Here is a 25,432-nt window from a genome sequence, read left to right on the forward strand (position 1 = left end):
ATCACTAATATTGTCCTTCCATGTTTTAATCTATCTAAATATGTTTGGTTATAGGTAGAGGTGATTATAGAAATGGTGGCGACTAGGACAGGCATCGAAGTGGAGCACCCAGACGTGGACGTGGGCACGGCCAAGGTGGTAGAGGAAACGACAGGCAAGATTCAGACCGTGGCTCACAAAAGTGGGGTTCTAAGGATGGTGATGATGCTGGTGGATTTAATCTTTGAATTGCTGGTGGCTGAGCTAATTAATTTTGTAATTCCATTGTCATTAGACTTGGCATATTTCCCATTGCTTTGTATGTAACACCTAGTCCATTAATTATGTCAATGTACTATGGTAGTTTTGTTGGTCAGAATGTTTATATGATTGCCTTTACAAGAAAATATAATTGCCTTTTGAATTGAATGGATGATTTTGATTTTTGGCTCGTTTACTTTGAATTTAATTTAGGTTGCGTTTTTTATATCTGGAAACAAATATGTACAGTTTACATTTGCAATGAAGGTGCATATACTGGAAAAACACTGATTGGGCGAAAAGATGAAATTTGGGCGTATGGAATTGCAGTTTACATTTAATTGAGGAGCCTAAACTACAATTGAGGGTATGAATAAAGTCTGAGTTTAAAAAATAAATAAATAAATAATTATAAAAAAATTTCTCAAAATTTCAAAGTAAACGCGTTTTTCAGTTTTATATTTTCAGAAACAGTTTTCCAAAATGACAAAGAGAACGTATTTTCAGCAATTTCAAAACAGGCACTCAAAACACAAGACTCAAAATGAATCTAAAACTCAAAATACAAAACTGAAACACAAAGAGAACACCCCCTAAACTATTTGTGATAATTTTAACTTTAAACAGGACAAGACAGATTTATAGAAATTTCATACGTACTTTCGGAGTTTCCAATAAAACGATAAATCTCAAAATCATAATCTTATTTAAATCTTTATAGAATAAAGTCTCTTTTTACTTTTGTACAAATAAAGTCATAAAATTTTTTTGAAACTAAAGTCGAATAAAATCCTTTTAGAAAAAGGCAAAAAAATTAAAAATTAATAAACAAAAGTCAAATAAAAAGTTTTTGAAAAAAGAAAATAAGAAAATGAGAATTAATAAAGCGTGCCCTGGCAAGTGATCAACTTAGTAGTTAATTATTTAATTCACGCTTACTGTTAAGTCAAAGCGTTTTGCAATTCCTCGCCTAGAGGATCTTTCAAGAACACTACTACATACTTAGAGATAGCAAAAAAATTCGTTTAACCCAGTACCTGCAAACCTCACTTCGAACGGGACAGTACGGAAAACATAGTCCCGCCCCACTATTCGCCATATTTAATGTTAATTTTAAATTTAAATTTTTATCCAATAAAAGTAAAATATTTATCATCATTATTAAAGAGAACATAATTATTAACAAATTGAAAAAAAAATGAAAAAATTGACTAACTAAAGACTTAAAAAAATAAAGACGAGAAATAAAATAAATAAAAGTGACAAAAATGCCCGATAAAATGGGTTAGGGATGACTAATCCGTATCATACCCGTCATGTTGCCATCCCTATTAACATACACGCCATATACACTGTGTTTGTGTCTGAATAGGAAAGAGAGATTTCATGCTTTTTGAGAAGGGCTTCTAAAGGTAGAAAAATATCATACATGTCTTATAGGATTCAGATTCTGTCCAAATTGCATATACTATTTTGGACTTTCAAAAGGGGTTAAATTCATCAATGGCCATCTAATTTTATATTTGATGTCATCATAGCCACTTTTTGAATTTGTTTCACCATAGCCACTCACCTTTTATATTTAGTATTACTACGGGCACCTAATTTGATTTTATTTCATTATAATCACCCAATTTCATATAACATCTCACTATGGCCATTCAACTTTTTTTCCCACCATTTTCACTAATTTTAAAAAAGGTAAAATGGTAACTATATATATATATATATATCAACCCTTATCAAAAAACCTGATCAAAATGTAAAGATCCTAAAGAATTGTTAGAAATTTACGATCAAATTTCCCAATTCATTTTTATCACTCTTTTGAATAAACTCTCTTGTGAGGAAATCTGCCAAGAAGTTTGATTTTCCTTGAATATATAGAATTTCAAAATCAAAACAGGACAAAATTGCCTGCCACCTTGCAAAGATTTGTTTGGAAACAAGATTTTTTACATCTTTTTGTAAAATGTCTTTTGAAGCTTTGTAATCGGTTATCAAAGTAAATTTTTTATTGATCAAATCATCTTGAAATTTGGAAATACAAAGGACTATTGAAAGAATCTCTTTCTTGATGGTTGAATAGTTGATTTGGGGTCCAGACCAGACTCCACTATGAAATCTGACTAACTGTTCTTTTGACGATCCTAGGGGTAATTGTTTTAACACTCCACCGAATCCTATATTTGAGGCATCTGTTTCGACGATAATTGAGGCAGTGGGGTCAAGGATTGAAAGACAGGGAATATTTTTGACTAACTTTTTTACCTTTTGAACCGCATGCGTACACTCATGACTCCATGGGTCAGGGTTATTTTGTAATCTTTTGAATAATGGGGCACAGATTTGTCGTATATCTTTGACAAAATCAGCCACATAATTGACACAACCTAAAAAGCGTTGCAAACTTGTTTTTTCTTTAATTTCATCTGAGAATTTCTCAGTGAAATCAAGACTTCTTTGTATTGGAATAATTGAAGAATTTTGAATAGTATGACCGAGAAAACGAATTTTTGTTTGAAACAAAACAATCTTTATAGCAGAAATTGCTAAACCGTTTTTCTTGATAACATGTATGAATGTATGAATATGCTTGAAATGTTGTTCAATGGATTTTGAAAAAATGAGAACATCATCAATGTAAACAATAATGAAATCTGAGAATGAATTAAAAATATCATTCATGATTTTTTGGAATTCAGAAGGGGCATTTTTGAGACCAAAAGGCATAACATTCCATTCGTATTGTCCAAAGGGAACATTAAATGCAATTTTGTATCTATCTTCTTCTTTAATTTGAACTTGCCAGAATCCTGACTTCATATCAAATTTTGAGAAGATGATTGCTTTTGAAAGACGATTCAGAAGATCTTTTTCCTGAGGAATTGGATATCTAATCCATTGAAGAGAAGTATTGAGTGGTTTGTAATTGATAACAAGGCGTGGAACACCTCGTTCAATTTCAGCAGAATTGTTAACATAAAATGCAGAACAACTCCATGGAGATTTACTTGGACGAATTAACTTCTTCTCAAGTAGATCATTGATTTCCTTGATGCAAAAATCAAGTAATTCTTTTTTCATTTAAATAGAACGAGATTTTGTAGGAATGTTTGATTCATGAAAATCAGAATTGTAAGGAAGAGAAACAATATGCTTCTTCCTATCCCAAAAAGCATTTGGAATAGTTGAACAAATATCTTGTTCAATTTTCTTTTGTAAATTTGAAATATGATTTTTGATAGGAGAATCCTCTTCTAGTCTTTTCTCAATTTTTTGAAAAGAAATTTCTTCTTTAAGAAATTTAACATGATTTCTTTTTAAATTGATATTATGAATAATTTTTGAAATTGCAGCTTCTTTTAAAGAGTTAACATCTTTATAAGAAGGAGGATTTGAAAATTCAAAATGAATTTTCTTTCCAAAAATTTTTGTAGTTAATCCTTTATAGTCAGCTTTGAAATGATAAATTTGAACAATAAAAGGTGTACCAAGAATAACATCTTGATCCAGATCTTTTACTAAATAAAAAACATTTTTGAAACAAATATTTGAATTACAAACATAAGTTTTTGAAATTTTATAATTAATATTAAGTTTTTTACCACTAGCACCATAAAGGCGTTCAGTAGTTTTTTCAAAATATTTTGTAGGAATAAGTCCTTCTTTGATACAATTTTGATCAGCACCTGAATCAATCAAAACACGAGTAGTAAATTTGAATTCTTTATTGACTACAATAGTCATATTGCAGTACCATTTTCTGAAGTTGAATTCGATTAATAACATTGATCTTTTCTTCTTCAGTTTGAGGAAATTTTGAAGTAGATGAAAAATCAGATGAAGATGATTCAGAATGATGTGAAGGGGTTTTTTAGGAAACTTTGGATTTTCCTTTGTTTTGAGAATAATATTTATTGGTTAAGTCTTTTGCTTTAAGACAAACTACTTCCATACGAATATCTTGAACATGTTTTTCAAGTTTTGAAATTTGGGATTTCATTTCCTTAACTTCACCTTGAAGATCAGGAATTGAAGGTTTAGAGACTTTTGAAAATTCCTTTTGAGCACGACGAAGAATATTTGTAAGATTGATATCATCAAAAGTTTCTTTTGATGTAGAAGAAGAAAGTAAAGATGAAAATTTATCTTTGAGTTTAGGATTTTCAATCCTATCAATGATATTTTGAATAATTTCTTCTTCTCCTGTTAAGACATTTATAGTTTTACAACCACAAATTTCTTTATCATTTGAAGAAGTGCAAGAATCAGAATTTTGAGTAGATTCGAAATCAGAATCTTCTTGATTGATATAGACTTGTTCTAATTCAGAGTTAGACTCGTAATCAGAACTAGACTGAATAAGATTGAGAAGTTAAGTTTTAGTATCTTCATCAACTTGAAGAGTACTGATTTTTTCTTTGAGAGGACATCTATTGGAGTAATGACCAGTTTTGTTACATTTCCAACATGTAACTTTTGAATTTTTCTTTTGAAAAATTTCTTTTAGAAAATTGTTTTCTTTTTGAAATTTTCTTTTTATGAAAATTTTCTTCAGGAGAATATTTTCTTTTTGAAAATCTTTTCTTATGAAAAATTTTTCTTGTTTTTGGAGAAGGAGGTAAGATTTTCTCAAATCCATATTGTTCGCAGAATGATCCTAACTCGTTTTGAGTTTGAGCCTTTTCTGCTTTCAATTTAGATTTAAGTTTTAAATCATTACATAAATTGAGAGCTTCCTTATTAATGAAATTAATAATTTCACCATAAGTAATATTTTGAAGATCATTATTTTCTTCTAAAATTGAATTTTTTACTTTTTCAGCAAAAAGTTTTGGAAGTCCTGAAATAAATTTTTCTTTCCAAAAAGATTGTTGACAATCTTCTCTTTGCATGATACGTGTTAAAAACATATCTTTATACCATCGAAAATCTTGAAGTTTTGAACATCTTAAATTCATAAGAATATCGTTTTGAAATTGAATATAATTTTCTGGAGTACCGATAAAATGTTTGATAATAGCTAATCCAAGAACAGAATAGCTATCATTGATTGGTTCTCCATTTTCATTTGTAATAATACTATTATTTTCATCACGTTTGACAGCAGAAAAAATAATATTTTTTGAAGTAGTTGAGAGATAATTTTCCCACCATTGACCGAGTTGTCCAGTGAATCCAAGAACAATATTATTAGTGGCTTGAAGTCTTGTAGCTCCTTTTGCCAAAAAGGTTTTGTAACAAATAGTCATTTGTCCTAAGAGATTGATGATTTGGTGTTCAGTAAGACCATCTATGTTCCATTCCACACCGGAAGAACCATCGTATGATCTTTGAGGAGGCAACTTTTCTTCAAAAAGTTGATCTGGAAATGAAGGGTGAGGATAAAATTTTGGAATATTTTGATAATCAGAATTTCTGAGTTTGTTGATTTGATCGAATTTTTCATCAACAAATTGATTTTCAATTTCATCAAGATCAATAGTATTAATATTTTTTGAAACATGAAAATTTTTCAGTTGATTGACAAGTTCTGAAAGAACTTCATTTTCTGTTGAAAGATATTGAGAAGATTTTTCAAAAGTAGGAATTATATCATCATTCTTGAAAATTGGAGATGATGAAGAAGGTTTTGAAATATTTTTATCCTTACTTTTACTGTCTCGATATTCTTTAAAAGAATCTTTTGGAACAGTAGAAGTTTCAGATTCAGAATTTGATTCTATACGATTAAGTTGAGAACAAACAGATTGAAGAACAATATTTGTGAAATTGTTCTGAGCTTGAATATTTTTGATATCCTTAGCAACAACTTGAAATTCATCAAGTCGTTCTTTAGAATTGAGAACTCGTTTGAGTGGAGATGCAAGGATTTCAGTTTTACCATGGACAAATGAAATATCTTGAAAAGGAGGATGAATTGATTGGAAAGTATTTCCATCAGGGGTTTTCCATGATTTTGAAGATGTTTTTGTAGTGAAAACTTGAGATTTTTCAAATTGTTTTCCAAAAACTTTGATTTCAATCCAATCATGAAAACTTAATTCTGTAGAAGATTCAAAATAATCTTCCCAAAATTGTTCCTTTTCTTCTGAAGAAAATTGATTTCTAAAAATTTTTCGAAAATTTTTAACTTGAATATTTTGATCATATTTAAACTCTTTTCTTCTATCGATCTCAGAAGAAATTACGTTATATTGATGATCAAAATCGGAATTTGAAGGAGGAACCATAGCAGAAAGAGTAGGAGACTCTGGTTGCTCATTGTCTTCTTCTTTTTCTTTAGGTTGATAAAAAGGATTTGGAATATTAGGAGTAAAATCTACTCCTTTAAAAGATGAAGAGGTAGAGTTTCTTGAAGGTTGAAAAGAATTCTTAGTTCTTTCTTCAGATCTGTATGATCTAGAAGAATTAGATCTTGGAATTCTAGATGAGGAACCTTGAAAGATAACTTTAGCTTTTCCATCTGAAAAAGTTAAAATTTCATTAGGAGTTGAATTTGTTTGAGCTGGAACTGGAGCTTGAATATTATCAAAATTTCATTCTAAATTTCTGAATTGAAGATTCCAGGGAATTCTTTTAGGAATTTTGACACTTGAATGAAAAGGATTTACTTCAACCAAAAGACTTTCTTCTTTTGGAGAAGATCTAAGAGTACCAATATTGAGTTGAGTATTCATAAGCTTGTAGTAAATTCTATAAATGACGGCAAAAGCATTTGATCGACTATTAAATTCAAGATTTCTAGTTTGAATATGAAGATTTAAAGCATTTAAAACTGCTCCATCAGAAAGTTTTATTGAGAAATTTGGATAACAGTTTGAAAAAACTGGACCACTTTCAAGGTTTGATTCAAGAAGTGAAAGTAGAGAGTTTTTAAAATTGAGATGCCTCTTATCTCTAAGAGTAATTAAAATTGGAATGTCTAAACCAAGTCTAAACAAAGGTTTGACAGCAATTTGAACTAAACCAACATGAAGTTATTGGAATCTCTTTTTATGAGATTCAATTGATTCTTTTGAAAATAGATTGATGAATGCATTTGAACTATTAATTGAAACAGTTTGTTCAAAGGTTTTGATAACATAATTTTGAGTAAAATCAAATTTTCCTATTTCATAGATAGAATGTTTATCTATCTTTGGAATAGTCCAATTTTGAATTTGTTGTTCAATTTTTGCAATTTGAAGTTCGTTTGAGTTGAAATCATTTGATGCAGATGCAGATGAGTTTGATGTATTGTCAACTTCTTCTTCTTTTTGAAAAACATTTGAACTATTTTCATTTTGATTTTGTGATCTATTTCTAGACCTAGATCTCCTTAGCCAATTAGAAACCGAAGACATAATTGAAGAAATGAAATCAAAATAAAATTACACAATAAAAACAGTAAAATAGGATAAATAGGGTTCTTACCAAGCCTACAAATGGGACCACCCAATGGGACCACCTACACGGCTGACCAACGTCTACAGGGCTGACCAACATCTATTCAGCAGATATCCAGGTTTAAACCAGACTCAACTATTTTGAACAGTGCCTATTGTATAAAACTAAACCAATCTCACTTGTTCACTTATGGCTCTGATACCATAAATATACCCAGGGGAATAAGAGACGAAATAGATGAACAAAAATTTATGAAAATAGATAATTTTATTGATAATTGAAGAAGATTTAAATATTACAATGATAATTGAAAGTATTTGAGAGAACAAATTACAAAGAAAAGTAAAACTTCTTTTTGCTGAATTCGCTCTGCCTTGAAATGAAATCTTGAGCTCTCTTTATAATGAAATCCGGACTTGAAATTTCTTTCATTTGAAAGAAAGAATCTTGAAAAGCGGAGTGGAAGACATCATAATGAGGCATCTTGAAAAGCAACATCAACTTTAGTCAAAAGTTTCCAATTTTTGACTTCCTTTAATAAAGATAATCTTTTCTTTATTAAAGTAGATATTGATGTCTGACACAAAGTTGATGGGAATCTTGACAGGTAAAACACCATCGATTTTGAATTGGACAAAGGTTGAGGAGAATTTCTCTTGCTTGATAGACCCTTGAATTTCTCAATTCATCAAGAAAATTGGGTCCATGTAGTCATTTTGATGTTTTCTTTGAAACTTTGCAATCGGTTTTCAAAGTAAATTTTTTATTGATCAAATCATCTTGAAATTTGGAAATACAAAGGACTATTGAAAGAATCTCTTTCTTGATGGTTGAATAGTTGATTTGGGGTCCAGACCAGACTCCACTATGAAATCTGACTAACTGTTCTTTTGACGATCCTAGGGGTAATTGTTTTAACACTCCACCGAATCCTATATTTGAGGCATCTGTTTCGACGATAATTGAGGCAGTGGGGTCAAGGATTGAAAGACAGGGAATATTTTTGACTAACTTTTTTACCTTTTGAACCGCATGCGTACACTCATGACTCCATGGGTCAGGGTTATTTTGTAATCTTTTGAATAATGGGGCACAGATTTGTCGTATATCTTTGACAAAATCAGCCACATAATTGACACAACCTAAAAAGCGTTGCAAACTTGTTTTTTCTTTAATTTCATCTGAGAATTTCTCAGTGAAATCAAGACTTCTTTGTATTGGAATAATTGAAGAATTTTGAATAGTATGACCGAAAAAACGAATTTTTGTTTGAAACAAAACAATCTTTATAGCAGAAACTGCTAAACCGTTTTTCTTGATAACATGTATGAATGTATGAATATGCTTGAAATGTTGTTCAATGGATTTTGAAAAAATGAGAACATCATCAATGTAAACAATAATGAAATCTGAGAATGAATTAAAAATATCATTCATGATTTTTTGGAATTCAGAAGGGGCATTTTTGAGACCAAAAGGCATAACATTCCATTCGTATTGTCCAAAGGGAACATTAAATGCAGTTTTGTATCTATGACTTCATATCAAATTTTGAGAAGATGATTGCTTTTGAAAGACGATTCAGAAGATCTTTTTCCTGAGGAATTGGATATCTAATCCATTGAAGAGAAGTATTGAGTGGTTTGTAATTGATAACAAGGCGTGGAACACCTCGTTCAATTTCAGCAGAATTGTTAACATAAAATGCAGAACAACTCCATGGAGATTTACTTGGACGAATTAACTTCTTCTCAAGTAGATCATTGATTTCCTTGATGCAAAAATCAAGTAATTCTTTTTTCATTTAAATAGAACGAGATTTTGTAGGAATGTTTGATTCATGAAAATCAGAATTGTAAGGAAGAGAAACAATATGCTTCTTCCTATCCCAAAAAGCATTTGGAATAGTTGAACAAATATCTTGTTCAATTTTCTTTTGTAAATTTGAAATATGATTTTTGATAGGAGAATCCTCTTCTAGTCTTTTCTCAATTTTTTGAAAAGAAATTTCTTCTTTAAGAAATTTAAGCCGAGCCTCATTTTTAGGTGTTGGGCAAAGCTCAAGCCAACCAGCGTGGATCGTCGGTTCGAAGCATATATTTAAAAAAAATTAAAATTAAAACTTTTTTTTTTAAAAAAAAGTTTCCCAGAAAAATAATACAAAATAAAAAGTTATTTAAAAAAAAGTTCCTTTAAAACAATAATAAAAAGTTATTTTAAAATTGAAAAGAACTTTTATTTTCTATTTAAAATTTATTATATATATACATATAATACAAAGTTATCTTACCTTTTAAAATTAATGAAAATGGTAAAAAGAAATTTGGTGGTCATGATGAAATATTATATGAAATTGGATGGTCATGGTGAAATAAAATCAAATTGGATGACTATGATGATACTAAATATAAAGTTGGGTGGTCATGATGAAACAAAATCAAATTTGATGACATGTATGGATTGTTCTATGTGATCGCATAGAACAATAAAACTAGCTGTTAAAGCCAGTTTTTAATTGAATTTTTGGTGACCTTTGAAGAAAATCTCGTAACTTTTCGTGTTTTAGCACCTTTTTCATCTGTTATTAATTGAAGCCTATAAATATGTGATTAATGATCAACATAGAACATATGAAATCAATCGAGATCAAGTTCTATTGCACAAAATGATGAAAACCTCTTTCATATCATATTCAAAATTTTGTTTTTTGCGTTCTTCAGTTTTGAAGGAATTTCATTGGTGCTTAAGTATTTATTCCTTTTTAAAGCGTGATAATCATGCAAGCTATTCGCCAAGAGTCCCTTTAAGCATCAAATTCAATCTGAGATGGGGCAAACATCATGTAAGTACAACGATAACAAGTTTAAACCTTCATCATCTATTTCAAACTTCTTGTTATTTGATGTCTGTTTCTTCTCCATCCCCTTTATGTGGAAACATTACTACAACAATTTCAAACGATATCCTGTAATAGAAAACGAAACTACAATGGCAACAGTCAAATTGATGAATCAAGATCTCGTCCATTTGGATTGATTTGATAAGACAAATTTCACAAGATGACAAGGCAAGTTGAAATTTCTTCCCACAACGTTGAAGATAATTCTACGTCCTTGATTCGAAATTGACACCACTATCAGAACTAGCAAATGGAGAAACCGATGCTGTAAGAACCGAAAAGGCAAAAATGTCAAGAAGATCAACTTATATCACTGCCATATTCATAAAGCTCTATCTAATCAATTACAATCTCGATATAAATACAGCATCAATAAAAGAAATATGGGAAGCTTTTGAAAACAAGTACAAAGCTGAAGAAAAAGGTACTAAGAAATTTCTAATTTCAAGGTATCCCAATTTTAAATTCCTTGATAACTTTCTCATTCTTCCTTAAGTACATTAGTTGTAAGTTCTTATCAACAAATTGGAGGCCGTCAAAAATTGATATACCAAAATCTTTCCAAGTAGAAGCAATCATTACGAAACTCCCTATAACTTGGAATTGGAAGAAAAATAAAATGTCGTTATGGCCAGTTTTTTATTTGAATTTTTGGTGGCTTTGGAGAAAATCTTGCAACTTTTTTGTATTTTTTCACCATTTCGTGTAGTATTGATTGAAGCCAATGAATGGGTGATTAATAATCAATACAGCACATATGAAAATCACTTGAGATCAAATTCTATTTTACTAAAGGATCAAAACCTCTTTTTTTATCATATTCAAAATCCCATTTTTTTTGTATTTTTGAGTTTTGAAGGAATTCTCACTAGTATTTAAGTGTTTATTTCTTTTTAAAGCTTGACAAATCCTGAAAATCATTCGCCAAGAGTCTCTTTAGGCACCAAATTCAATTCGAGGGAGGCAAAAATCGTTTAAGAACAACGATAATACATTTAAGCCTTCATTATATATTTCAATCTTCTTGTTATTTGCTGTTTGTTTCTTCTCCATTTCCTTTGTGTTGGAACATTACTACATTTAACCCCTTTGAAAAGGGAAGAGAGAAAGAGAAAGAGAGTACGTGTGCTGCAATTCTTGTTTTAGGTAATTAATGCTGGGACGTCATATATATATATAGAGAGAGAGTTGTTACAGAAATTTCTTATCTGTCCCATTTATACTCCCGGTGGACGTAGGATTTTCCATTTATAGAAAAAGAAAAGGTTGGGGTGAAAGATGACAGACGCAAGTTGGTATGGCACTCTGGCCGAATAGACCTCTTCCCTTATCCTTTTTGCCCAATTTCATTCAGTTCATTGGGAACTGTAAGATTATGTATATATCTAATGAGATTACATACATATATAAAAAAATAAATAAATAAATAAAATTCAAATAATTACTGTCCAATTTGATTGCCTGATCTTATATACTTAGTTATAGGCATTTCTTTATGAAATCTAACTTTGTCGGGTAAGATACCTCAGCTTGTGCAAAGACCGACTATCATATAACCTCGAACGCCTTTTGCGATTAATTTTGGACAAAATTGTTTTAATTCAAATTTCGATAAGATTCACGCCTATCAAATAAGAGATACATTTTTATAATAATTGGAGGACTTTTGCTATAGTCGTGATAGCAAGACACCATCATTCAAATTATTTTGAGGATTCAGGTTTTTTTTCCCTTCTTTTTTGTAGTGCTTTTTCTTTTAAATTTTTATTTTTTTATTCTTGTATTGACGGAACTTTGTCTTTGGACTGAAACTAATGTTTATATTGGAAAGTGCTATTTTAAATAAATAAAAGACAACTCATTAATACTCTGACAATTGAAGTTAGAACTCAAATGTCAAAGTTTAAGAACTCAAACATAGATAAAATCAAAGTTTAGGGACGTGGTTGCAACTTTTCATTATAAGATCACATCTCGCAGTCAATCCTCATCTTATAATATCCGGTCCACATCAATTCTTCATGTTGTCTTTTCGCCTATGTTTGATCCACATTTTAAAAAAAAATACATTTTTAAACAATGATTTGAGATCATTTCAACAATACATTTTTTTAATAAAATAATATTTCACTTAAATTCAGATTTTTTTTTTATTTTTAACTATACATTTCTTATCAATACACTATTCAAAAATACATTTTCAAGAATATAATGTAGCTCAAACAAGAGTTTTATATGAAATAACAATCATTTGTACAATCATTTTATTCTAGAGACGTGTGTGATTTTGATAGATTTGGATGCCTAGCTAGCTAGCTAGCCAACTGGTTGGTAAAATATGGTTATTAATGTTGGCATTTCCAAATGGGGTATTTTAAAAAAATGTTTAATTTTATGAGTGTCAATTGAAAAAAATCTACTTTTTAAATTTAGTACTACACTGTCTATTAAGTCCTTAATGAAAAAAAGAAGTAATTTATTTATTTTTTCAATTCGTTACGGATTTCGAAAAGTAGCTTCTATGAAAAACTACATTAAAATGATGCTATCGACATTTCAAATGTCATTTTCGATATTTAAATCACGTTTATATTCTAAAAGTACACATGTCAAACTATAATATTAAATATTCTCGACATTTCAAACGTTGTTCTCGATATTTTAAATAGGTAGAATGATATTTCATTCCGAATATGACATTTCTCTATACTTGAAATGTAATTCTTGACGTTTCTGTGTCAATGAGAAAAATAGCATTAATTGTGATTTGACATATACACTTTTGATATAAATATGGCATGCTATGTGTCAAAAATTTATTGGCCAATAAAATTTTTGTAAAAATGTCCATTTCTTGTTTTTGTGTGGAATCATAACTTGTTCACATGGATATTTTGGTCCAAAATAGACATTTTTGTAAAGATTTGTGAAAGTGGACATTTTTGCAAATGAACACGTGAAAGTGGACATTTCAAGTAATTTCCTCTTTCGAAATTTTAAATTTTTAGACTATGCATTTATTTATAATTTGATGATTTGTTGATGTAGAATATATTAAATCAAACTCTTTAAATACCATCTATCATCCTTAAAATTAACATGGTTTATTCTTTTAGATTAACCATGATTCCGAATTTGGTCAAGTTGCTCGACACAACTACTACATAGAGCTTTCACGTAGCTCGAGCTTTTTAAAATGACGAAGGACAATAGCATTAATACAATTCAATAAATGATAAAGAATAAAAAGTACATCTGAATCTAAAATTTCGTGGAAGAAACCTCTTTCTTTTTCTTTCCAAAATTCCTTGCATTAAAATAAAAAAAAAAAGGAAAAAACCAATTCTCTAAATACTATATCCTTAAATAAATATCTAAAATACTACATACAATACATAATAACGGAAATGATCTCTTAAACACCTGTACATAATATTATAAAAAAAAAAAAAACATTAACCCGTAATCACTCCTATAGTCCTATTAACATGATGTAACTGACAATTATGACGGCCCCAAATATTATGCTTCATTAGTTGAATCCCCAAAACTTCAGTCAATTCTAATAATCCTAGGAAAAGGGTCTCTAGAAGAATGGTGAAGATGGTCCGAAAGATTTCCTCCGACTGAGTTCCTTATTTTCTTTCTCTCTGTTATCTTTCTTTTTTATGTTCTGAAATATTCAAGGTTTGGTAATTTTTGCAGATTTTGCTGTCAATAGCTGAGTAGTTTGGAGAATCTTATTTGACATACATCATGCTTCCCGTGTTCTTGATAGTAATTTGTGAGAACACTTGATTTCAAATTCTTTGAATGCTTTTCTATGTGTAAATTTGAATGCTTAGGAGTGTTTACTTCTAGCATTTGTGTTCCCTCATAAATTCCGTTAAAATTAATAATGTACCACGTGTAGATTATACCCTAACAAGTCTGGAAACCAATCTCACACAAATTATGTGAATGTGTACATTTAGACGATTAATGGACATCACACGATGATTAAAATTTTAGGGAAAATTGTAGAAACGGTCCCTAATCTTTTAGTTTTTTGCAGACTTTACTCCAACCTTTCATAAATATGCACTTGAGGTCCATTTGGACAGAAGCCAAGAACACTGTCAGTTGATCGAAAAAATTTCTTGAACTATCTGCTATTGTGGCAGTTTTATTGGATGTTGATACATTTTTTGACGATTTTATTGGATGTTGATTCCTTAATTTTTCAGATAAACTGAAGGTGTTTTGGATGATCTCCATTCAAATGAACCTCTGATGCATATTTATAAAATGTTAGGAACCTCTGTTGGTAGAAAATGAAAATTAAGGTAAATTCTGTAAAAAAATGAAAAGGTTAAGGACCACTGTTGCAATTTTTTCAAAATTTTACCTTAGAAATTAAATAAACATAGCGACAAATTATCTTGAACTATTTTTAACATGATCTAATGTATGTCGATACATAGTTAGAATTTATGAAATACAACTTCAAAATGGCATCATGCATATTCGAATAACAAATTTAAAAATGAAAGATGAATCTATTTCATGACTATAATAATGTGTTTTTTTGTCTAACATGTTTACACAGCACATAATATTTGATAGTATATATGGATGAAACACATAATTGAAACACAAAGAGATGAAACATATCACTACTAAAAAACAGCTTTTCACCTACAGAAAATTACCAACAAATTGCATCCGTTGGTGATTAGAAACGGATTATCCGTTGGTAAAAGTAATTCACTTTTAGCTACGATAATTAGCAACGAATTTTTCGTTGGTAAAGATGATATCTCTTTACCAACCGATATCTTGTGCCTAATGTAATCGTTTAACATTTGGATCTTCCTCCAACAGATATTCCGTAGGTGATGTACCAAATATTACCAACGGATTGCATCCGTTGGTAATTAGAAATGGATTATCCGTTGGTAAAAATAATTCACTTTTAGCTACAATAATCAGCAACGGATTTTTCATTAGCAAAATAATTCTCTTTACCAACGGATATTCCGTGCCTAATATAATCGTTTAACATTTTGATCTTTTACCTACGAATATTCTGTTAGTAATTAGAAACGGATTATCCGTTAGTAAAAATGATATCTCTTTACCAACGGATATTCCGTGCCTAATATAACCGTTTAACATTTTGATCTTTCAGCAACGGATATTTCGTTGGTAATTAGAAACGGATTATCCGTTGGTAAAAATAATTCACTTATCCCACATCGGAAGTTTACAACAATATCTTTGTAGTTGCCCTCTATAAATTTGTAGTCCTGTAAGGAGTTAAACAATATTTTGGCCTTTCAATTCAGTTGGCTAAAAATAAAAAATATATATATATATTATAATTATTAAATAATAATAAATAAATAAATAACTTTTTTACCATACGGTTATTTACAACATTTATTTTTACCAATTTTAATGATAGACATTTACCAACGGAAAGTCGGTTGGTATTGGTTAAAACTTTTACTAACGAAAATTTCGTTGGTAAAAGATTCATACTTTACCAACGGAAAGTCCGTTGGTAAAATGTTTACTCTTTACCTACGGCATGATCCGTTGGTAACTATCAGCGACTCTCAAATTACCAACGGATTTGTGGTTGTAAATATTGAGGCTTTAGGAACGGAAAATCCATGCCTGAAACTCTTTTTTTTAGTAGTGTATAACGAACATTGAAACTGTGAAAGCATCTCAACACAACATACAACAAGTAATATTTTGTTGCGGTTTGATGTACGAACTTTCGATTAGGGTTTATATATGAACTACGAAGCCCTAATCACAGCAAAACAGGGATCTAAAAGATCTAAAGAATAACGAAAATAACAACTCTATTTGCAATTTTCATATCATAAGATCACATATCCAGCTGACTTATTTCAGAAATGGAATTAAGCACAAAAAAAAAATACTGGTTTCCAACATAAGAATTGGGAGACGTTGCAAGCAGAGTAGTAGACAATTTGTGAATGCCTAGTCCATAATACTAAATAAGATTGGACCTATAATGAATAGGTTTTCAACTTCCTTTTTCTTTAATATAGTCCACTGCGTTAGTCCCAGGTGACAGAATATAAACTAGGAGGGAAAATAAAATAAATCATATGTTGATTTTTCATCTTTTATTCCAATTACAAGTTTTACATATTGAATTCCAGAAACTCGTGTCTTCCAAAGGAAAACATCAATTTACAGACAAATAAATGATCGAGTTATAGTAGGAAGAATAAGAGAGATTATATAGGATGTATAGGGGCGTGACTCTCAGTTTGAGTCTATATTCACACTCAAAATGTTTCCACTCAACAACAGCAGCAACAATTTCTATTTTCTTTTGGTTGGTTGGGATAGCAACTTAACACGGGCAGCGACTTCGATAATAGAAACAAGTTTGGAAATATTCACTCACCACGGTGAATATTACATATAGCAAAGGTTTCTTGCTTAACATTTCAATCTCTCAAAATTGTCTTTCAAATAGTCGGTCATAAATTTTCAAAACGATAAGAGAAATTTTCTTCACTAGACATTTTAAAAGCAAAGATCAAACTTAACCGTGAATTGAACAAAGCAACAAGAAGGAAATTATTAATAAAATGATCAAAAAAAAAGAACACCGACAACGCCAAGTAAATGGATGCAAAAATCGAGGCAAGAGTTGAACTCTTTATCCTTAAGTCAATTTTGCCCAACAACAGTGCCTATGGACAATAGCAATCAACTTGCAAGTTACAACGACTATCTTCTTGTGTTTTTAGCGCTCTATAGCACAAGAACAACGAACTGAAAATTGATTTTTTGTACTACTTGAATGAATAGAAAGGCGGACTTTGTGCAGAATTTTGGCTTAGAAAAGGTGAATGTAATAGTATGTTATGATTGTATATGATTAGAATGATGAAATGGATGTTCCTAGGGTCTTATTTATAGAGAATGAGAGGTTGTTATTGAAGAGACACATCCTAAGACTCAGCAATCTTTGCTCAGGGTCACAGCTTTTGTTGTCGCTCGCTTGTCACCTTCGAGTCGCTCGAGCGTCAAAAGCAAAGAGTTTGTCGCTCGCCAGTCGCTCGAGCGACAGCTCACCAAGTACTAGATGAGCAATGGAGTTGGACATTTTTCCAGTTAATTTTCCGCTCCTTCTTTCCAAATTTGGACTACAATTTTTCATTCATCCGAAATTGGTTTTGTTATTCCAAATATACCACAACGATCTACTCGACGAGTAAAATAAGTTAATTTTTTTTTTCAAAATTTGAATATCAGATCTAGTCTGAATATTTAGTCGAAATTGACACACAAATCACTTTTCTCTCTCATATTTTATACTTAACCAATTCTAACAATCCTTCACATGAATGGACATTTCACAATATGCAATACACAATGCAAATGATATACATATTTTAACAAAGGAGTACATACGACAACTTCTAGCATCAACATTGGTGGCTTATGGTTTTGAAACTTCCTTAGTTGATTACAATCGAATTTATTAAGCTAATTGGAAAACACGATGTCTTGAACCATTCAACCGTTTGTGTAAAACAAAACAACTGTACCAACGCCATAACTCATCTAACCACTTCCGTTCTCATGGTTGTTTTCATTTTTACATTGAACAACTCTTGATCTCATAAGTGCTTTAAGAGAATTTAAGCCTCAAATTCTCATAGAAGCAGCCCAACTTCATACTTACATAGGTGATCTCCTACTTCTCTAGTCTACTTCCAAGGTATAGGAATTATAAAAAGTATACACTTATTCTTATACACAGTTTTATTCTAGCACTTTAGGTTTGTAGGAATGGGAATACGTGTTTTACTCTGAATCTTTTAATGACTTAATTGTCCCATTAAACCAAGATCTTGGGATCTCCAATCTACAAGGTTAGGTTTTCGCTATGTTTATTCCATTCGATAAGCTTTAGGTCCATTTTCCTTGAAGGATGATATACTTGATCTCTTGTAAGTTCTTTCGTCAAAGTTTAATGGTATTATGTCTCCGACGGATATGTCGAGATCTACCGATATACATACTATTTTATGCCTTTGCAATTATCGATTGATTATCACAATGTATATTAATCGCAGGTACTTATTTTTCCCAACATGAAATATCTTCGAGAAAATTACGAAGCCATTCCGCTTCTCTGATTTTATCTAAAGCAATAAACTCAAATTTCATCGTAATTCGAGTTATACAAGTTTTCTTAGATATTTTCAAGACACAGCTCCACCTCTAATGGTACATACATACCCGTTTGCAGACTTTGAATCCTTTGTGTCCAATATCCAATTCGTATCAGTATATCCTTCTAGTACTACATGATATCTTGAGTAGTGCAATCTACAACCAACCATGTGTCTTAAGTATTTAAGAACTTCGGTTAATGCTTTCCAATGGTCAATACTCAGATTACTTGTAAATCTACTCAATTTGTTGGTTATATAGGCTATATCCGGACGCGTGCAATTGTTAATGTATATCAAACTGCTTATAACGTGTGAATATCTCAATTGAGATATAGGATCACCGATATTTTTGGCTAAGTGTAAACTTAAATCTATTGGTGTCTTCACTGGTATATCGTCATACACCTTATAATTTCTTAAGTATAGCCTCAATATAGTGTGATTGAGACAATGACAAACCATAAAGTGTCTTAGAGATCCCTAATATTACGTCAACAATTCACATATTTTTCATGTCACAATATTTTATCAACATTTTCTTAGTTGAGAAAATAATGTACATGTTATTTTCCATGATTAGAATATCATCAACATACAGACATACGATCACCTATTCGTTAGGTGTTTTTTTGAAGTAGACACATTTGTCATATTCATTAATTTTAAAGTTATTTGACAACATAATTTTGTTAAATTTTTCATGCCATTATTTTGATACTTGTTTTAATCCATACAACGATTTTACAAGCTTACACACCTTCTTCTCATTTTCTGGAACAAAAAACCTTCAAGTTGTTCCATAAATATTTATTTTTCTAATTCTTCATTTAGAAATATAGTTTTACATCCATTTGATGTATTTCAAGATTATGTAACACCACGATTACAATCAATACATGTATAAAAGTGATCCTAGTAATAAATGAATAGGTATCGAAGAAATCTAATCTTCCTTTTGTCTAACCTTTTGGTTATTAATCAACCTTATATTTGTCTATTGATCCATCCGACTTCAATTTCCTTTTGAAGATCCACTTGCAACCTAAAACTTTGTTTCGTGAAGGAGTTCAACTAATTCTCAATTATGGTTATTCATGATGGATTCAATTTCATTATTACCCATTTCTTTCCAGAAAGGAGTTTCGGGAGAGGACATTGCTTCATTAAATGTCCTAGGATCATTTTCTAGTAGGTCTGTAAGAAATTCTGGACCAAAGGTCTTATGAATCGTTTATCTTTTACTATGCCTTAGTTCTTCATCTACTAGATGATTACCATCTTCTTGATGGTTTCCATTTGCAGCATCGTAAGTTTGTTTTTGTGAACTTATTTCTTTCTCCCTTACAAGGAAAAATATCTTCAAAGAAAGCAGTATTCTTTGATCCAACGATACTTCATGTACATCAAGTATTTCTAATTCATGAACAAAAAATTGATACGCATTACTATTATTTGCATATCTGATAAAAACACAATCTATTGTCTTAGGTTCAATCTTTACTTGTTTAGGTTTAGGTTTAGGTTTAGGTTTGTACCTTTGCTAAATACCTCCACGCTTTAAGATATTTATAGGAAGGTTTCCGACATTTCCATAACTCATAAGGTGATTCAATCTTACTTTTGTGTGGTAGTTTATTAAGGTCGTGATTTGTAGAAAGAATAGCTTACCCCACAAGTTTTGAGGTAAGTCTGAACTAATCAACATTGCATTCATCATTTCTTTAAGAGTTCGGTTTTTGCATTCAACAACATGGAGGTGAGTATGGTGCTATAGTTTGATGAATAATCCTAGATTCTGAACAAAATTCTTCAAACGGGGAGACATATTCTCTACCTCGATTACTATGAATTGTCTTCATTCACTTTTCATGTTGATTTTCAACTTCGATTTTATAGTGTTCAAACACTTCCAACACTTCATTTTTTTTCTTTTCAACAAGTATACGTAGCAGTATCTTGTATCTATGAATGTGATGAAATACTTTTTACCACCTTTTGTTTGTACAAACTTTAAATCACTTATATCCGTGTGAATAAGTTTCAAAGGCATTGTGCTTCGTTCAACCAAATGAAACGGCATTTTGGCTATCTTAGCCTCTACATGAATTTCGCATTTTCCATTAGCATTAAAATGCATATTAGGTATTAAAATTAAATTCAATAACTTTCGTATAAAATTAAAGTTTGCATGTCCTAATCTACGATGAGATAAATCAGACGACTCAAGAAGAAGATATTTTATTCCTTGAATTATTCGATACAATGGTAAGGACATTCATTTTGAATAGTCCATCTTTTACATAGCTTTTGCCTGCAAACATATTAATCTTAGTAAATACAAACTTATAGGACACAAAGACTAATTTAAAGGGATTCTTGCTTAATAAAGAACCAGACACTAAGTTCTTGCGAATATCCGGTACATGAAGAACATTGTTAAAGCTAAATTCCTTGCCCGATGTCATCTTCAAAATTACTTTGCCTTATGTTTCCACTTTTGAACTTGAAGAATTTCTCATGAGCAACTTTTCACATATATAATGGGTAGCAACCATATCTATCCACCAATCCAAGAGATTTCCAACATTATTGCATTCTGAAATAACAACCGATAGGTTTCCATCTGATATACCATCAGATACAGCATCAGATTCGATGATATTCATTGGGCTTGCTTTTTAGGTTTGCGACAATCAATGAAATGATGTCCAACATTTCGACAATTATAATAATTACCCTTAAATTTCTTTACATTCTTCTTAGAAGGTTTGACATAATGTTTTCTTTTCTTGCTCTTGTTATTTGATTCAACCATATTAGCCTTGTGCTTGTGGTATATGATTCCCAATGCGTTTATCCAAATTTTTGTTGTCTTCTTCAATTCTCAACCGGATGACGAGCTCTTCAATATTCACCTCTTTGCACTTGTGCTTGAGATAATTTTTGAAGTCCTTCCACATGTATGGAAGTTTCTCGATAATTACAGTAACTTGAAATGATTCACTTAGAGACATGTTCTCTGCATGAATGTCATGGAGAATTACTTGCAATTCTTGTACTTGACTAATGACCGTATTTGAATCTACCATTTTGCTGTCTAAGAATTTCCCACGATAAACTTTTTAGTTCCAGCATCTTCAGTCATATATTTTCTTCTCCAAGACTCCCATAATTCCTTTGCAGATTTCTTGGAACAACGTATATGATACAACGCATTGTCCAATCCATTTAGAATTTAGTTATTGTATAAGAAGTTTGAATGTTTCCAAACATCTAATGCTATCAACGATTCTCTATTATTTTTCCCTTCTTGCATGGCAGGAGCATTTTCATTTTAGAATTTTGCCAAATTTAGAGTTGTGAGACAGAATAACATTTTCTGTTGCCAACTCTTGAAATCAACCCCAATAAATTTTTTGGGTCTCTCTCCGTGTGGAACGAAATTTGTTTGAATGGTGGGAGAGGCACCCACAACTAGAGGGATTGCAAGGATAGGAACATTTCGTTTCGAAGTTCCCATATTTGAAGTATCTTCGAAATAATGTCAGTATTGTTAACCATATTCATTTCTGTTTATACAAAACAGAAGATAAACCATAAATTAAAATCTTAGAAGACGTAGAAGAAGTTAAACCGAAGCAAAATCAGTTTAACTGCATAACCTAAAGAATAAAGTTATCACTCCAAAAAATGGGCTTAAGATTGTTGGAAAATAGAGTGATAACTTTAAAAGGAAAGCTCAAACTTATCACCCTTACTGTGAATGAAAGAATGAAGTTATCACTCCAAAAAATGGGCTTAAGATTGTTGAAAATAGAGTGATGACTTTAAAAGCAAAGACCAAACTTATCGCCCTTACCGTGTATGGAACAGAGCAAGGGCAAGGAAATGACTAGTAAAATTATCAAAAGAGAAAAACACCATTGAAGACAACACCAAGTGAAATTAATGCAAAAGTCGAGGTAAAAGTTGAACTCTTTGTCCTTAAGTCAATTTTGCCCTGCAATGGTGCCTAAGGATGATGCTAATCAACTTCCAAAATACAAAGACTATATTCTGGTATTTGTAGCAATCGAAAATTTGTCTTTTTGTACTCCTTTTTGAATGAATAGAAAGGCGAATTTTGTGCAGAATTTTAGCTTAGAAAAAGGTGAATGTAATGTTATGCTATGATTGCATACATTGGGATGACAAAATGGATGTCTCCAAGGTCTTATTTGTAGAGGAGGAAAGGTTGTGAGTGAAGAGACACATCCTAAAATTCAACAACATTTGCCAAGGGTCGCAGCTTTTGCTGTCGCTTGAGCATAAAAAACAGAGAGTTTTTCGCTCACCTATCACTCGAGCGACAACTACACTGTTCGAGCGCTAGGCGAGCGACAAACTCTTTATTTTTGACGTTCGAGTGACTCAAAGGTGACAAACGAGTGACAACAAAAGCTGCGACCCTTGGCAAAGGTTGCTGAGTTTTAGGACGTGTCTCTTCACTCACAACCTCTCCCCACACTAGAGATATCTTAGATGAGGTAGAGTTGGACATTTTTCCAAGGCAATTTTCCTCTCTTTCTTTTCAATTTTGGATCGCAATTTTTTATTCATCTGAAATTGACTTTGTTATTCTAAATATACCACAACAATCTACTCGACGATTAGAATATAAGTTAGTCTATTTAGTTTCAAAATTTGATTATCACATCAAATTTGAATATTTGGTCGAAATTGATTCAAAATTTGATTATCATATCAAATTTGAATATTTGATCGAAATTGACACAAAAGTTACTTTTTCCCATGCTTTATACTTAACCGATTCCAACACTCTTACCTCTATAGTTGTCAAATTATGAGCAGTGAGGTAAATATGCCAGTAAAAGAAAGTTCCCTAGTATCAGGCTTAAACCAACAACCGTTAATCCACAACCAACCTGGAATGCGTAGTTTGATCAGATTTTTTCAGAACCAATTGACAGTCTCATTTGGAGAAAAAACAAATGAGTGAAGAAGATTTTATCACTTTTTAGAAGATTTGAAGAATAGTAAGAGCACACCCCATACAGTTACAAAAAAGTGATTTCTATTTAATATTTTCATATGAATGCACGGTTTAATAAACTGCTTCAAAAGGAATGCAAAAGATAAAAATTATTGATTAGCTTTAGGCATGGGTTTTTTTTTTATAAATATGGATTTGATCCAGCTATGGTCAAGTTGATCAAAATACAAAATCGTTTCAAAAGTTTCTAATAACATAAGGGATATAACCGTGTTCGACGCTAATTATCAGATTCTAAGAAGGATAAACTGCTTCCATTTTCACAAACCCTAAGGCTAACATTATTTGATGTTGATTCTTACTTCTAGAGGTTGTAGGATAATTTATTACTTTAAATTACTGGATGTTCATGTTGGATCATTAATAAATTCAAGAATTATAGTGAAAGCGTACCTGAATCAGACATGATTAGTGTAATGATTGAATTTCGTGGTTTAGTCTTCCAAGTCTACACATGATCTCATTTCCTCTTTGCGATGGGATTCAAAAGAAAATGAATAAAACGTACGTGCCATAACCATTTATATATATGCGTTCTTTTGACCTAATTCGGTCCATCATAGAATTAGGAACTTGGGCCAGGTCTCCACACAATTCACGCTTTAATTGGATGCATAACAACCCAAAATCGAATCCTTATTAGATCACTTTTAACTGGGCTTAACTGAATTTGATACCCTTTAATTTAACACACAATTATTCACACATATAAGTTCATCGATTGATTAAAAATCCTTACAATCTCCCACTTAGGATATATGTGTCACGTTATAATTGTGCATTAAATATAACCTTATGAGTACTCAGAATTTTGCTATCATTACTAAATGCATCCCCAAACAATCTTGTCTATCAATCATATCAACATAGGATCAAAGCGACTTTTGCTACTTTCATACAGTTAAAACCATCAATGGTCATGTATATCGATACAATCGAATGACATGGCTCAAGCATGGATGTGTAGCATGGAAATTAAATGTGATGTTATCTGTAACATACTTATTTTCAACTGGTCTACCTTAATACCTCAGTGAGATCATTTTAAACAAGTTCAGAGATAATAAACCAAATAACTTTATAACCAAAAATAACTTTAACCTTAAAATGTATTCAAAATAACAGTACATGTGTCCAATATGAAAAGCAAAAATACAAAATCTCAATGAAACTAGATATCTTCAAGAGACATTATACTTGAACAGTGTGCTCATGAAAGACCTTGGGTATCAATCCCTAAGTAAACGGATCTGCAACCATCCAATATGCTCTATTGACACCAGTCCACTCTAAACTTTTTCTTTAATAGCCAGGAACTTGATCTCTATATGTTTTGACTTTGTCAAGCTCCTGTTGTTATTGGAATACAGCACTGCTGATTTATTGTCACAAAATATCTTGAGCGGTCTTTCTATATTGTCCACAATGCGCAGCCCAGTGATAAAGTTACACAACCATATTCCATGATTTGATGCCTCATAACACACTATAAACTCCACTACCATCGTAGAAGTAGTTATGAATGTCTGCTTAGCACTCTTCTAGGAAATAGCACCTCCAGCAAGCAGGTAAATATAGTCTGAACTGGATCTCTTATTGTCTTGACATCCTGCGAAATTGGAATCAGAA

This window comes from Olea europaea, chromosome 13 (genome assembly GCF_002742605.1).
Source record: "Olea europaea var. sylvestris chromosome 13, O_europaea_v1, whole genome shotgun sequence".
NCBI lineage: Eukaryota > Viridiplantae > Streptophyta > Magnoliopsida > Lamiales > Oleaceae > Olea > Olea europaea.